The sequence below is a fragment of the Rhinolophus sinicus genome, chromosome 2 (genome assembly GCF_057876585.1).
Source record: "Rhinolophus sinicus isolate RSI-liver-muscle chromosome 2, RSI-T2T, whole genome shotgun sequence".
In the NCBI taxonomy this organism is placed as follows: domain Eukaryota; kingdom Metazoa; phylum Chordata; class Mammalia; order Chiroptera; family Rhinolophidae; genus Rhinolophus; species Rhinolophus sinicus.
The window spans coordinates 10,227,168-10,242,014 of NC_142502.1; the positions used below are offsets into that span (position 1 = coordinate 10,227,168).

Here is a 14,847-nt window from a genome sequence, read left to right on the forward strand (position 1 = left end):
TTTAAATGCCAGCTACAGTTGCTGTATTCATTGCTATATTTCCATTATAAACATAGCTTTGCCAGTTCCTAAGGGCTACAGTTCAGGGAAGATTGCTCACTCATTTCTCATACTTGACATGTCACCAGCAATTAAGGAAAGATCCAATCTGCCTGTCAGTAGACATCACAGAGTCAACACACCTCAAAACCCAAGAAGAGAATGAAAAACGAAATGATGTTAGGCTCGAAACAGATCTAGGTGAAATGTCACCCTGACAGAGCCGCTCCCAAATTTGAGCACACACTACCAACAATGCAGATACCGTATGGGATACTTTCTCAGAACCAGATAGCAGGGTTTGGACTCTTTTGACACTGGGCTTGGTTATCTTTGTTGTTGTTATAGGGCAGGTATATGACAGCAACGTACATCTACTTGTATGAGATTTTCATTGACTTCAAGAAGTGAAGGTGAGATTGTCCCTACAGATTTTTCTTCCTCTAGAAAATCTTCGTTAGACTCAAATGGAGCAAAAGGAGTTCTAGGTATTACCGTTTTTCTTTGCATAAGGAACTAACAACAAAAAATGTAAAATGAGTTCATATATGCTCAGAAATTCTGGCAGGTTCATGCAAGGCCATAAAAAACTCACTGAATGAAACCTGGGATCCTCCATACTCTTGTAAGGAGAGTTTTGAGGTTACAGATATGAATTGAAAAACTAGATTGGCGTGACATTGGAAGCCATGTTTCATAAACATTTTGCACGTGGCAGTATTCTAACACCCCCCTGTATGTGACATAGAGGAGTTCAGCTGAAACAACAGAAGACTTCCACTTTCTGTGTTTAGTTTTCTCTGGCCAAGGTATGGCGCTACCATTAGCAATTTAATAACTGATAATTATATCTCATGAGCTTCTTCTACGGGAGGCAGCTCTTGACAGCAAACATAATCGGACCATGTGAGTTGAGCTCAACAACTATTTGAGCTAGGATTAAAAATGATAAGAACACATATAGGGACAACTCTGTATAGAAATGTTATTAGCAGGAGAAAATTGCAAGTTGTATGATAATGTCATGGACTTTTTACTTTTCTTATTTCCACAGATTTGATTAGCAATAATAAATTACATATCTCAAGGAATTTATAGTGCTTCATGCAGCACCTAATTTGATACTCACAATTCTGTCAGAAGAGGTATTATTATTGCAATTTTACGAACGAGGTGAAACAGTAATTTTAGAGATTTACAATGATGACATTGTAGGGCTGGAATGGAATTTAGAGATCATCATGTAGTTCTCAAATTTTTTTTTTCCTTTTTCTCCTTTTGTTTTTGTGGCCCAAGAAAGACTTTTCTAACCCCAATGTTCATGTAGAAACTCATAAAATATATTAAAGTGCTGTTTTATTTATTTTTAAGTTCAAATTTACAAGATTTTTTAATTTATAAAATCAATTTGAGAACAATTAGACTACTTTGACCAATCCAAACTGTCAAATTGGCTATCAAACTTAAAAGGCATATTTTCCAGAAAATCCTCCTTTACTTCCTTTATTTGTGAGTAAATTTTATTTGTTTTCTTTTTATCTCTTTCTTTTTTTTTTTGAACAGTACTGGAAATAACTGTCATTCATATCAATTAGTACTTTAGCTAGTAACATATATTTTTTCTTCTAAATAGTCTACCTTGTGATTTCAGCATATCCTTAAATTAAAGTGTTTCCAAAATCCAAAATATGAGTAATTTAAAAACTTTATTTGAAAGTTCAATCACTAAATTTTTCTAACTGCTACTTTAGTCTTTATTATATATAAAAAATCTCAAATTTATAGTACCATTTATAATCACACGTAATTTGATATTATTCTAGCACAGTCAGTTATCAGTTGTCTACCATCACACAAGTTACTATCATGATCATGTTACTACAAGGTCATGCAATAAATAGACACCACTTGAGCCTCTCTTGGCAATTAAAAATACATACTGGGACTGCCAATAAAAGATCATCAACTGAGCATATTTCTTCATATATGTACTTTCATGGAACTCCCCTAAAATAATAAGCAGAGAATTTTAAAAAATACTAAATTCTCAAGCAAAAGCTTATAAGAGATATCGCCAAATTTGGAGAAGATACTGAAGGTTAGTAATTGACATAACAGAACAAAACACGTGGAACTCTACAGTTTTGCAGAGGAAAAGTCAGGGCAATCTACCCCCACAGAATCACAGAAAGATCAGGTGTGGAAAGAACCAAGTGAACTGGAAAGTGGTAGGAAATTCAAGGCTGAATCGAGAGGGACTGACCGGACACCTATGTAAGGAATGATTAGATACCCAGATACACTCTCCCTCTCCATACAGCCAGTAACAAACATGCCCTGAACACTGCAGCAGGCCACAACTTTATGCTCTGGAAAAATTAATCTAGGTAGATCCTAGATTGGGGGAATCCAATCCCATCATGGTAGGGGTCTTCACAATGGGTTGCAGAGATTATTTTTTGGAGAAACTGAATTGTCCCCATGAAACATGCCTCCCTGAAAATGCCAGCCTTGTGTTTTTTCTCACCCCAGAGCACAACTCTCTGATAACAAACTCTATTCATGTAAATAGGCTTTTCTAGTTATCTTTTTAGGCCCTATTCTTCGATATGAGTGGCAACCAGAGTCATCCTGGGTTATAGGAAAGACTCCAACCTGAAAGGCAGAGACGAAAATAAACAAACACTATAAGGGACTCAAGAAATAGGGACAATTCTAATTACTTACTGATATTGAAGTAGAAAAACAAAATAGACTGCTAATTGATTAAATGAGAAAAAAAGCTGATAAAAGGAATATTCTGAGGCAAATTGTTAATAGTCACTTAGCACATATTATGAAATAATTCCAGCAGGCATATAGAAAGTTGACAGAAAAAAAGTAACTGCTAACTCCAGTAGAGTAAGAAGAGGAAAGGAAGGTGAGAGGAAACAGTAAAACAAAGTGAACCAAAAGGACCAGGACAAAGAGAGTAATTAGTAAGTGTTATATAAGAACAGAAAGTAGTATGCTACTGGGATAAATGAGAAACAATGTTTCAAGGTCAAAATAAACTAAATCATTAACAATATTTCAACCAAAAATGGTGATAACTTTTTAGATGAAAAAGTAGGTAATTGGAGAGAGAATTTTTTTCCCCTCTTCTTGTAAAACAAGAAGTCAATAGTAATGTCTAAAATAAATAGATTATAAAATAGCAACAATAGTAAAAACGTGCTTCTAGGGAGTAGAATTTGAGGTTAGGGAAGGGGGATGCACAGCTTACTCAACATTTGTTCTAAGATTTTAGTGCTATTTGTGTTCCTTCTGTCTTTCTTTTAAAACTATATGTACGTATTGATTTGATAGACACATAAATAAACTTCCGGATGTAAGTACCAGTTTGGGACTGGTAGATGGATGCTGAAAATATTCTATTTTCTGGGACATTTATATGCTTATAGAGTTTGTGAAGCGAAATATTTTAAAATGAAATGTTTGGGAAGTATAGCAAATCGAGTTACTGAAACTTGTAACAGAGTCTGGTACAGTTAGCATCTTTGTGGTCCATCGCCATAGGTTCTTTGAACATACAGTAAATTGTAACAACATCCTTCCTTTGTCTAACTTGCCCATCTGATGGTCATTCAGCTGCTTTCACAGTCACGTGGAAGGTTCCAAAATGTTCCATGACCTACTGTCACTGTGCTTACAAACTTAGGACAATTCCCTGAAGATTCTATATTAAGGCCACATCTTAAGGGCAATCCCCTGGTCTGAGTGTGTCATCTACAGGGAAGCAGTTTGCACTAGACATGAATCAACAGTCCTGTAAGAATCAGATCTGGGGGCTCAGACACAAAATATGACAGGTAGGCTTGGGTAACTCTAACATAGAAGAGCATGTGTCACTTGACGTCACACTATGATAACTGATGAATCTGTCCAATTAGCTAGTAGGAAATCAGAACTCTAAGAGAACAAGGCAAAGAATTTCTAAACATGATGTGTGTGTGTGTGTGGGGGGGGGGATCCTGATCGATTCAGTAGGAGGCTGAGTTAATCACAGAAAGAATGAAGGCATTTGGGAATTTGAGAGGAATGGGGTTCCTAAAGAGGCAAGAAAAGGGGAACTCAAAACTGAAGTAGAAACAATTAGAACCCAAGACAATCTCCAATTAGGTTCTAATTTCTGCTAAGACTTGCTGTCAACAGTTGATTCAAAATTAATTTTTTATCAGTCTTACTATCAGATTTTCATAGTAAGTAAACAAGGTAAGCATAATATTCCACACCCAAAAATGTGGCCCAGCCAAGCTTGTGTGTCAGATGTCAGATACATAGAACAGGAGGGGCAAGGAGCTGCCCCAGGGCTGTCCTCTGAAGTATTATCCATAGGTTTCCTGAACATGCAGCAAATTGTGTCATTCCCAGTAGCAAACGGAACATTTTCCTGAAGAGAGAGAGAAGCTGACACTACTAACGAGCTATAATTTCTCAAGAAAATGTGTTTAAACATTTTGCGGAGAAGACAATTTGTTGGCAAATAATAAAAGAAAACCAAAGGGATTTAAAGTGAGGCTGAACATTATGAAGTATTAAGATCTGTTCTTGATTATGCAAGAAGCAGCACAACAAGAACAAATGCACAAGGTGCTCGAATATTCTACATTTTTGCGTGTGGACACAACAGATATGCATTTCCAGGTCTTAAACTGCTACCACACTCAGAAGTGAGGAGTGTAAATGTCTAATCACTATGCTGTTTTGTGCACCCAAAACTAGCCATCATCATCCTCATCAAATACTCGGCCGGAGTCAAGAGTCTGCTGTCATCTTCACCTTGCTCTCCAGGCTGCTGCCTCTGGGTGACCTTGGGCATATTGTTTACCCCAGATATAGCCTCACCTGTAAAATGTGCTTGTCTCTGGAGGGCAGGGAAAGGAAACCTTGGCTAGACCATGAAGATAATCTTATTCTGCCGTTAATGAAGAAAATTCAATAAATATCATTTTATCCCATGCCTTGTCCTTCAGATATTTGGTGGTATTTTTTTTAAATCCCAAATTAACATTTTATGATAGTTGGTACAATGGGTAATTTTGAGCTTTTGGAACCTCCCCAATTTGATAAATTCATGAACTATTTCTACTCTTCCTGATTCCGGAATGGCAAAAGCCTCAACACTCCTACTAAAAGTGAAGGTTTGAGCTCCCAGCGAAAGCCGTTACACAGCATGCTTCATTAAAGGTACCCATTCTATAGCCCAGAGGACTCCTCTTAGATCCATTACTTCTTACTGTACTTTTATAAATGTTGTACAATTTTGAATACATATGGGTCTAGCTTTTGTCCCTCCCTGACTACCTTTGGGAAAACAGGGATAGTAGGAGATACATCTTTCAATTAATAAACTAAATTAAAGACACACTGGTTAAATTCAGAGGCTATATCATCTAAGAATAAAATTGAGTATTATTAGTATTGAGAATCAGCAAATTTAAAAACGAAACATGTACACCTGAAATTTACATAATATTATTAATCAATGTTACCCTGATAAATTTAATTTTTAAAAAAGGGAATCACAAATTGTTCAACTGGGTGCTTGTCCAAGTGGTTATTCTCACAACCCGGTGGAGCAGCATTTTAAAAAGTGAGCATCAGTTCCATTTCCTGCCAGTTTGTCATGTCATTGCTTTCCAAGGTTGTCCAGGGCCAGAGAGAGCTCTGTTAGCCACCAAAGTCTGTGGAGTTCGCATGCCATGTGCAACAGTGGACACACTAGCAGCAATGTTTATCTTTAATGCTGATTAGTTTGTCCATAGTTTTAACCATCAAGAGAGAAGAGATGGAAGAACCCATGTCCATTGTCATTATTACCATATTTCATCAAATCTAAGGAAGCATCGGCTATCAGAGGTTGGCGTGTGTGTGTGTGTGTGAGGGAGGTGCCTTTTAAAATTGTGGAAATACACTTGCAAAACAGTTCTGTCACAAGGCTCTACTCACCATGGGTTGTTAGTGGTCTTCTTCAAAAATGTAAGTAAAGCCTAAGATAGGCCACTTGAGTTGCAAATTCCTTGGGATTAAGGACTCTCATGAATGACTTTAGCAATGGCTCACGCAGATATCGTTTTATGATTTCTCTACTGTGACAAATCTCATTTCAATTTAAAATGCCTAGTGATTACACAGTACTATTTGCATGGTGCCCCTTTTAACTTTTAGGTCACTTATATTTTGTCAATCAGTCCGACAGTGTTATTTATTTATCTATCACTTAATAACCATGCAGCAGAGAGTAATTTCTCTAGCCTAGCATGGTAATTTGTACTATAATTTCACCCCTGCTGCTGTAAACTTGAATTCCGCCACAGCTATGATTGCTAAAATTGAAATTTCTAGGTCACTTTTCAGCCTCTGTGGTTCCCGTGTTTCACCATTTCATCCCACTCCTTCTTCTTCAGTTGAAGTATGGTTCATCAAACATATGCGCAATGAAAACATGTACCAGTTGTTGCTTTCAAAATGCGGTGTGTACTTGGCAAAGCAGATAACGTTTAAGTCCTTCTGTGAACTCGAGTTCTATAGTGTAGTCCTGTGTACCCTGAGGTTAAATTCAGGGAAATGTGAAAGGGAATATTTTTAAAATCTCGGTTAGTTTACTTCCTAGAAGCTTCCTTGTTAGGAAAAACACCAAATGGATAAAGAGAATGGAATCAATATTACTAACTGGGAAAACTAAATACATCCCAGGAACAAATAGATATTGTCTGTTGCAAGATTTCTCAATGTTATTTTGGTGATATGTCTTATGAAAAGGAATGTTTTCCTTTATTTTTGTGCAGGAAATAGTCTTTGAGTTGTGCCAAATTAAGTACATTATGGACAGTGGTTAGACAAGTGGGTAGAGTCTTTTCAAAGCTCATTCTGTTTAATAGTGGAAGATCTATAAGCTGCAGTGTGAGTCTGTAAAATAATTCACCACCAAGAGAGGAACACAGTTCCTGAAATATCAAAGCCTTATTTTTTATTTTCCTAGGCTCATGAGTTTTCAGTTGTTATTTTAAAAGGAACTGTGTGAATTCCCTGTCTCAAATTCTTTGATATATTCAGTGACAGACTCTGGTTGTTTAGTTCTCCTCATTATTGATTTTCCTCTTTCGGGCCAAGTCTCTAATTGTTTCCACCATTTTGGGCTTTTAACTGGTTCGAATAACTTTATTATGAGTCAGTGTCATTACCCGAAGAGACAGGAACGTCATCTGCACAGTAATAGAAAATAAGGGGCATTTCCTTCTTTAATGTCACAATGGGGACGTTTATGAACTCCTTTGCTGTAGGCGCGCCTAGAATGGAGTGAATCAAGGTTCTTGGGTGCTTTTGAAGAGAAACACAAAGACTTGGACAGCAAACCCCTGCAGTGTTGCCTTTTTATAAGTTGCAGATGTTGGGTATCTTAATAGTTACCTCATGCCTTAGAGACAGCCCACGCCGAATAGAGGATATCCAGTGCCATGACTTCTGAATTACAAATGCAGCTTCAACGCTTTCTGAATGTGACTTTAGGCAGTCCCCTCACATTTTCTAATATCTCTGTTTTCTCATCTGAATTTTGGGAGAAATAATACCCACCTCTTAAATATATCATGAGGAGTGAATTTTTTATGCATAAAATTTCCATGCCCCTGAACTGCTCATAGTCAGCACACAATAAATGATTTCCTTCTCCCTAGGTAAGAAGGACTGCTTAATGAATTATAAAAGCTTCATGTGAATGCAAGACATTTTTATTAATATTGTGTTGCTTTAGGATTCGGGTTTTTACAAAAGAGTTTTATAAATGGAAAAGAAATTTAGTTATCGCCTTACAATTCCTGGCATTGTATCAGTACACAATGAACGTTGTCTTTCTCCCCATTTTTGAAACTTTTTGGCACTTATTAGCACAGATATGGCATGTTGAACAAAGGATTTTCCTAAATCAAAGGAATGTTTCTTTCTTTGTTTTGTCTTTCTTTTCTAACATCAAAAGTATCCTTTTGAAGGGTCATAAATATGGTAGAAAAGAAATACCCAATCTAGAGCTCTTCTTTTTTAGACAAGAATCAAGATATACCCATTTAAGATACAAAGAAAAGAATTAAAAAGGTATTCTGATCCATTGGTGGACTATTTAGCCCCAGCTGTATACTTCTCAAAGTGGATATGCATCTTTGTTTGCAAATACTGTCATGTTTTCATTTTCCATTTTTACAGGAATTAGCTAGGAGAGGTCTGCAGTGATTACTTTGCACAAAGGCAATGTGGGTACATGTGCTTTCTGAGCAATTGTCTTGGCTCTGTCATCACTACTAAAATCACAAATCCAGGATTCATAATCCATATTAATCTTTCACTGAATCATTTTAAATTAATTATCTGTACAATTATTTGTACAGAAACAAAGAAGTTCCACTATGTATGTGCAGAGTGGGAAGTTCGTGAACATAGGTGTCTAACCGTGTGTGTGTGCGTGTGTGTGTGTATGCACCTTTTTATCTTATCATTGTAGGATTCATACTTTCGAAACAAATACATTTTTAAATCTATTATTTACTAACTGACTTGGTCAATAGGTTTTTATAAATGGCAATAACATTTTAGAAGAAGATAACACATGTAGTCTTTCCTTTACATCATATGTGTCCTTTCCACATAATTCACTTGTAATTTCGGCCACCTGCTTTTGTATGCAGCATTGGACTTCATTCTCATCATATCAAATTGCAAATTTTTAAAGTTGTTTTAAATTTAGAAAGTTAGACCATAGGATTTTTCGTTAAATATGGCTCAGTAATTTATCACCATGATAAAAGGGTAGAGATTTTTTATCTCTAAGATATATAAATACTTAGTCTATCACCATGTACTTTTAAGTTAAAGATGACTCAGTGCCAAGCTGCACCTTTCATGGGCACGTTGTCTTGCTCTGCATGACTTTAGGAACTCTCAGGGTGTATAATGTCACACAAATCCCAAGCATAACAAATGTAAGTTGGTATTATCTGAGATTAAGAAATATAAGATATCAAAATATATTATCATTGATTTATTATCACTTATTAGAAAATCTATGGGCTATATCAGCGATCAATCTGGGAAATTTAAGTTATCATGTTGAAATTCTACTGAAAGAAACCTAGGAAAAGAGTCGAAATGTTTAAAGTAGATTTTTCCCTATGAAAGAATCTTCATACATTTTACAGATTTTGCAGACTATAAAACATGAACCAAAAAACCTATGAAAAATATGTAAAGTCTTTGGGTACAACAATCATATCCCTCAACTAATTTATGTATTTTAGCATATTGTATCACGTGATCCCTCAAAATAGAACATGAAATTTATAAATGTTTTTATTGTATCTAAAACATTGTCACTTTTTTCCATTTTTAGTAACATATGAGCCATGAAGCATGAAATTAAAATGAACTCCAATAAACCTACCACCTAACCAAAGAAATATAATCTACACAATGGTTTCATGGGCTACTTCGTCAACCCACCCCCCTTCCTACTTTGTAAAGGTAAGTCCTGACCTGAATTTTGGTCTATTATCATTCTTCTGCTTTTCTATAAGATTTTACTACATTTACTTACAAACCCTTGCCAGTATATTGCTCAGTTTACTTGTTTGTTTGTTTGTTTAATATTCATAGCAGTTTTATTTCTAAGTTCCAAATACTAGAAATAACTGAGATGTACTTCAAATAGCTGAATGGATGAGCAACATGTGGTACATTCATTCAATGGACTATTTATTCTACAATATAAAATAAGCTAGTTTAATAAAAATATTGTATATACTCTCAGCATCTTTTCTACTCAATGTTATATTTCTAAAATTTACTGAAGTCAATTAATATGACTATAGTTCACTAATTTTTACTTATATATGGTATTTCATTAAACGACTATATCACAGTTTATTTATCCATTCTTCCATTAGTGGGCGTTGAATTGTTACTAAGTTTTTCTTATCACAAACCATGCTGCTATAAACAGTATTAGAACTATCTCCTGGTGCAAGGCATGCAAGAATTTCTTTAGGGTATTTATCTAGGAGTAGATCTACTTTTGTTTGGATTCCACCAAATCCAGATCCTGAAAGATGGATTTGGGTGTGGGAGTTTATTTGAGTAGTTCTTCCAGAAGCACAGTGAGGGAATGGGGAAATGAGGGAAAGAAGGAATGCCCATAAATGGTGTAGTAATGAGTGGTTACTGTTATAGCCATTGCAACACAGTTCCACTGGGGATCTTCAAGAGACTGTTAGACCTACGTCAGAATTGTCCCCCCAAGCAGTGAGGAAGCTGGACTATTTTTCCATCACTTTCTGTTCCTTATTGTTCAGGTTTGCTCTGAGAGGAATAAACACTTTGGCACTTCCATCCTGACCTAAACACAGGCTGAGCAAGCTCCTGGCAGAGGCTTAAGAAACCATCAGCCTGTCTGGAGCCTGTTTGTCTAAGCTGTATCTCACATCCAGGGTTGGCCAAGGGGAGGAAGGGAGGATGCTGATGGTCTCGACTACATGAAGTATATACAAGTTAAACTTTGCAAGACAATGACAAATTACTGTCTAAAGCAGTTGTGCCTGATTAAATTTGCATCACCAGAATATTAGAGGACCCCTTTCCCAATATCCTGTTGTGTCATCAGAGTTTTAGACTTTTGTCAATCTGGTAGGTGTTACATGGTATTTTTAAAAAGAGTTGTATTTCTTTGACTGCTAATGCGATAGAGCAACTTTATATAAACTAATTAAATGTTTGCAGTTTCTCTCCCCAAAAATGCCTCTTTATGAACTTCATCTATTTTAAACAATTGTTTTACATGCACACACACACACACACACACACACACACACACACATTTATAATTTTTAGATTTTCCAATGTGAAATGACCTTTATGTTATTATTGCTCATGATAGTCTACTTTTCTGGCCAATGAGTTTATAGCAGTGAATAAAATAGTAAACGTCTTTGCTCTTATGGAGTTACATTCCAGTGTGAGTTGGGAAGAGAAAATAATAAACAAATGAACATCTGGATGTTTTATGCAATATCAGATACTGGTATTCAGAAAAGATATACATATTAACCACCCATTTGCCACAAGAACCAGAAAGATACCTGATGCTCTGAGATTAAAAAAAAAAAAAAAATTTTTTTTTGCAAATTTTGCATGTGTAGCTAAAGTGACATGACATTGTGCTAGAAATCGTTGCATATGACATGCCTGACCTCAGGGACCATTCCAAGTGTGGACGAGCACAAAGCACAAAGAGAAACAACACTGCAAAAGTACAGCAACTAAGGAAATGAGAGCAGGAAGGGTTGTGCATTACATACTCTAAAATGGTGGCTGAATTAGAATTCCTTGTTACTTTATGGCTTCATGCTTCTTATAGGTGTTCTTTGGACATTTTTCTTTACCATGGTATGGGTATAGTCAGTACGACAGAAAATTTGTTGCATTAATTTCATGATATCACTAAAAAAATAATAATAACCTAGAGGGAAGTTATGCAGCCTCCTTGAGAGTAGCCTGTAACAACATGTCAGTATCCATCAATATTTATAAACAAGTTTATCCACCCAACATTAGCTATGAAATCAGTATCCCCCAGGCTCCTCTGGCTGTGGTAGATAAACCAGGCATATCTTTCTGTGCTGTAGCCCAGGATTCTGGGACTGCATACAGAGTAAAGAAAGGGCAGTCGTTCCCAGCGGGAGAGAGCCAGACAGACCCACTGAAGAAAATGCGCGCCGATGATGGCAGAGCACTCGCGTGGCCAAACTCTGAGAATCTGCAGACAGCAAGGCAACATGCGCTTGTGAAAGGGAGAGAAAGGAAAGACTTAATGTGTTTAGCTGGGAAATAGACACAAGAGAACTATGTGGACCAAAACTGAATTCTACTGACAGCTGCTTGTCTCATCAGAAAGAAATGAATCCCAGGGGGTTTTAATGAGGAGGCTCTCCTGCCTCAGGGAACACGAGGCAGCTGGTTGCGGGGGAGGGGGAGTCTCCAAAGACCTTCAGGGGTTGCATGCTGAAGAAGGGGCATCTCAGGGTTCGTTCAGCTGGAGCTTTGCTGAAACTTCTACACCAGAGAAGGAACAGCAGTGTCGCATGGAGCGCCCTACCCGCAGCCTGTGCGCCTGAGCTTCCCAGCGGCCCTCAGACGCTGTGGTTTGCACAACTGCAGATGATCCCAGAGGCTGGGAATTAGAGGGAACGCACTGGGCAGAGATACTTGGAGTCTTCCGACGACTGGAGCAGGAAGAGTGTCAGCAGCAGAGAGAAGCAGAGTGGGTGCCAGAGGAGGCCGGGAAGGGAGTCGGGTGCACCCGAGAGTCAGGCGCTGTTCACAGAGCAGCTCCTGGAAACCCTGACGGCGTCCCCCCGCCACCGGGGGGTATTACTATGTACATTATTGTGAAGCCAAACCAAACTGGTTTAAAATTCTGTCTTTGCTTTTACTAGCGGTGTGGCCTTCGGTGCATTGTTTAACCTTCACTTTCAGTTTCCTGATCTGTACAATCCTACCTCCTCCGGTAGTTTAGAGAGTATCAAGTGAAGTAATTCACATCACATGCTTACCTACTTGCCGTAATATGAAAAATTCAATAGATGGTAGCTCATGTTCGTCTCAGCTCTGGAGGAAGAGGCAGGGCTCGTCGCAGGTGCACGATGCGATGGGTAGGCGTCCATTCCACGGAGGGGGAGATGGCGTGGTGCTTTGGGAAGGGGGTTTCCGGGCCCAGAATTTAAGGGTCAACCATGTGGAGCATTGAGCCAAACAAGACATTCGCCTGTACACTTTCTCTTTCCCTCGCCCTTGGTTCCTTGGCCAATGAGGCCCAAGGGAAGTGAGGTACGTTTAGATTTGGAAAAACTGTCTATGGTCACCTAATCCAATCTCCAATGCACTGTCGCCGCATGTACCATAGGTATCTCTAGGGAGAGGGAGTTTGTGAATTTATTACGCAGCCATCTCCTACTGATGCCCATCTTTAAGTATTAGAAAGTTCTTGTTTAGGTGAGCTGAACCCACTTTCCCAATCCTTAGTCCAGCCACCCTGGAGGAAGGGAAAATAAATAGTGCCCTGCTTCTACGCAGGCACTGAGAGTGCAAGACTCTGTCCCCAAGTGGCCGTCATCGTGAGGAACTGGATTACAATAAAAAGAAAACCTTGGGGGATACTCTTATTACTAGACCTGTTTAAATTGATTTATAGGGGATAGTTAATGAGAGTAGGAATTGAACTTGCACTTGACTCAATTCAGAGCCGTGAATTTTCATTAAGCAGCCAAAAGAGGTGCAAGATCCTTTGAAGAGTAAAGAAAAGATGTAAACCCTGCCCTTAAGGAGCTTAAAATCTGATTAATTTAGCTACGCTAATGATAGTGTAAGAAAGTCTAGATGAGCAAACAGTGCAGTTCATATATATATACATATATATATACATATATATATGTATATATAAGCCTCCCTAGAAGTCTACATTTATTTATTAAAGCTAAAAGGTAAATTTTTAAATTAATATGATTTATTATTTCACTATAAAAGCAATGTATAGCCATAGTAGAAAAAAATTAGAAAATTAGCAAAAAGGAGAAAAATACAAAAATGTATACCTTCACTACCTAGATATAACCAATGTTAATTTTATAGATATGAGCCAAAGGAATCTTTTCTATGGATCTCTATAGATTTTTATACGGAATTGTGCTGTGCATGCAATCTCATAAATTGCCTTTTATTACATTGAGCATTTGTTACCATGAGTATTTTTGTTAATAAATATTTATTTGCAATGTGTTTAATGGCTAATTAGTATTTCATGAAAAGACTGTATTGTCTTTTATTTAACAAATTGCCTACAGTTTGACATTTTAGTTGTTTCCAAATTTTGATAGTGTAAACAGCATTTTTGAGGCTAAGTCTTTGCATGCCCTTAATTATTTCCTTAAGCTACATTTCTGGATGTGGAATTGCTGGGTCAAAGCACATGCACATTTTTTATATGCACATTTTTAAGACATTAAGTTCTAGAAATATTATAGTATAACAGGGTTATGGTGGTCATTTTCTATCACTTACCAATGATGTGAGCATTGTTATTTTTTCACACCTGCCAATTTAACACGTGACAAATCATATGCCATGTTTTAACTGGATTTCTTTGATTACTAAAATGTAAAATCTTCGAAAATGATCATCAGTCACTTTCCTTCTTCCTGAAGTGCCGATTTTTACATAGTGTATTAATATTTTCCACTTGAGAAATATTTTCTGAGCATTACTGTGTGCTACAAGCACTTCTAGGTGCCAGGAATATATTAATGAAGAAAACAAAATCTGTCCATCAGGAGTGTACATTGTAGCATGAGTCTGTATTACACGAGACTTAAGATGGAGACGATATTCACAATTTTATCATATCATACAACTTTTTTTCATCCTCAATTTGACATTTGGGAGCTGGTGTATGAGTTTAGAAAAAAGGAGTAAGTGGGGTCAGAGTGTGATAGCATCTTAGTGGTAGAACAGACCTCTATAGTAAAATCCCTTCATTTTCTACATGAGGAACAAGAGGTGCCCACAGAGAGAAAAAGACTTGTCCAGGTTCACAGTAGACTAGTGACTGAGAGAGAGAGAGGGAGAGAGAGAAAGAGAGAGAGAGAGAGAGAGAGAGAGAGAGAGAGAGAGAGAGAGAGAGATCGATCCCAGGGCAGTATCTAGTTCAGATAACCAAATGAAATCATCCTT

The 14,847-nt window shown here is 37.3% G+C and overlaps 1 long non-coding RNA gene across 5 annotated transcripts in view; it reads left to right on the forward strand.

Annotated features, from left to right (window-relative positions):
- Positions 1–14,847, forward strand: part of LOC148758738 (uncharacterized) — a 260,925-nt gene that overhangs the window by 143,121 nt on the left and 102,957 nt on the right. For all 5 annotated transcript variants that reach the window (XR_016020155.1, XR_016020158.1, XR_016020157.1 and 2 more), the window contains one exon: positions 9,461–9,591. This is a non-coding gene — a long non-coding RNA (uncharacterized LOC148758738). The remainder of the gene's footprint in view (positions 1–9,460; positions 9,592–14,847) is intronic.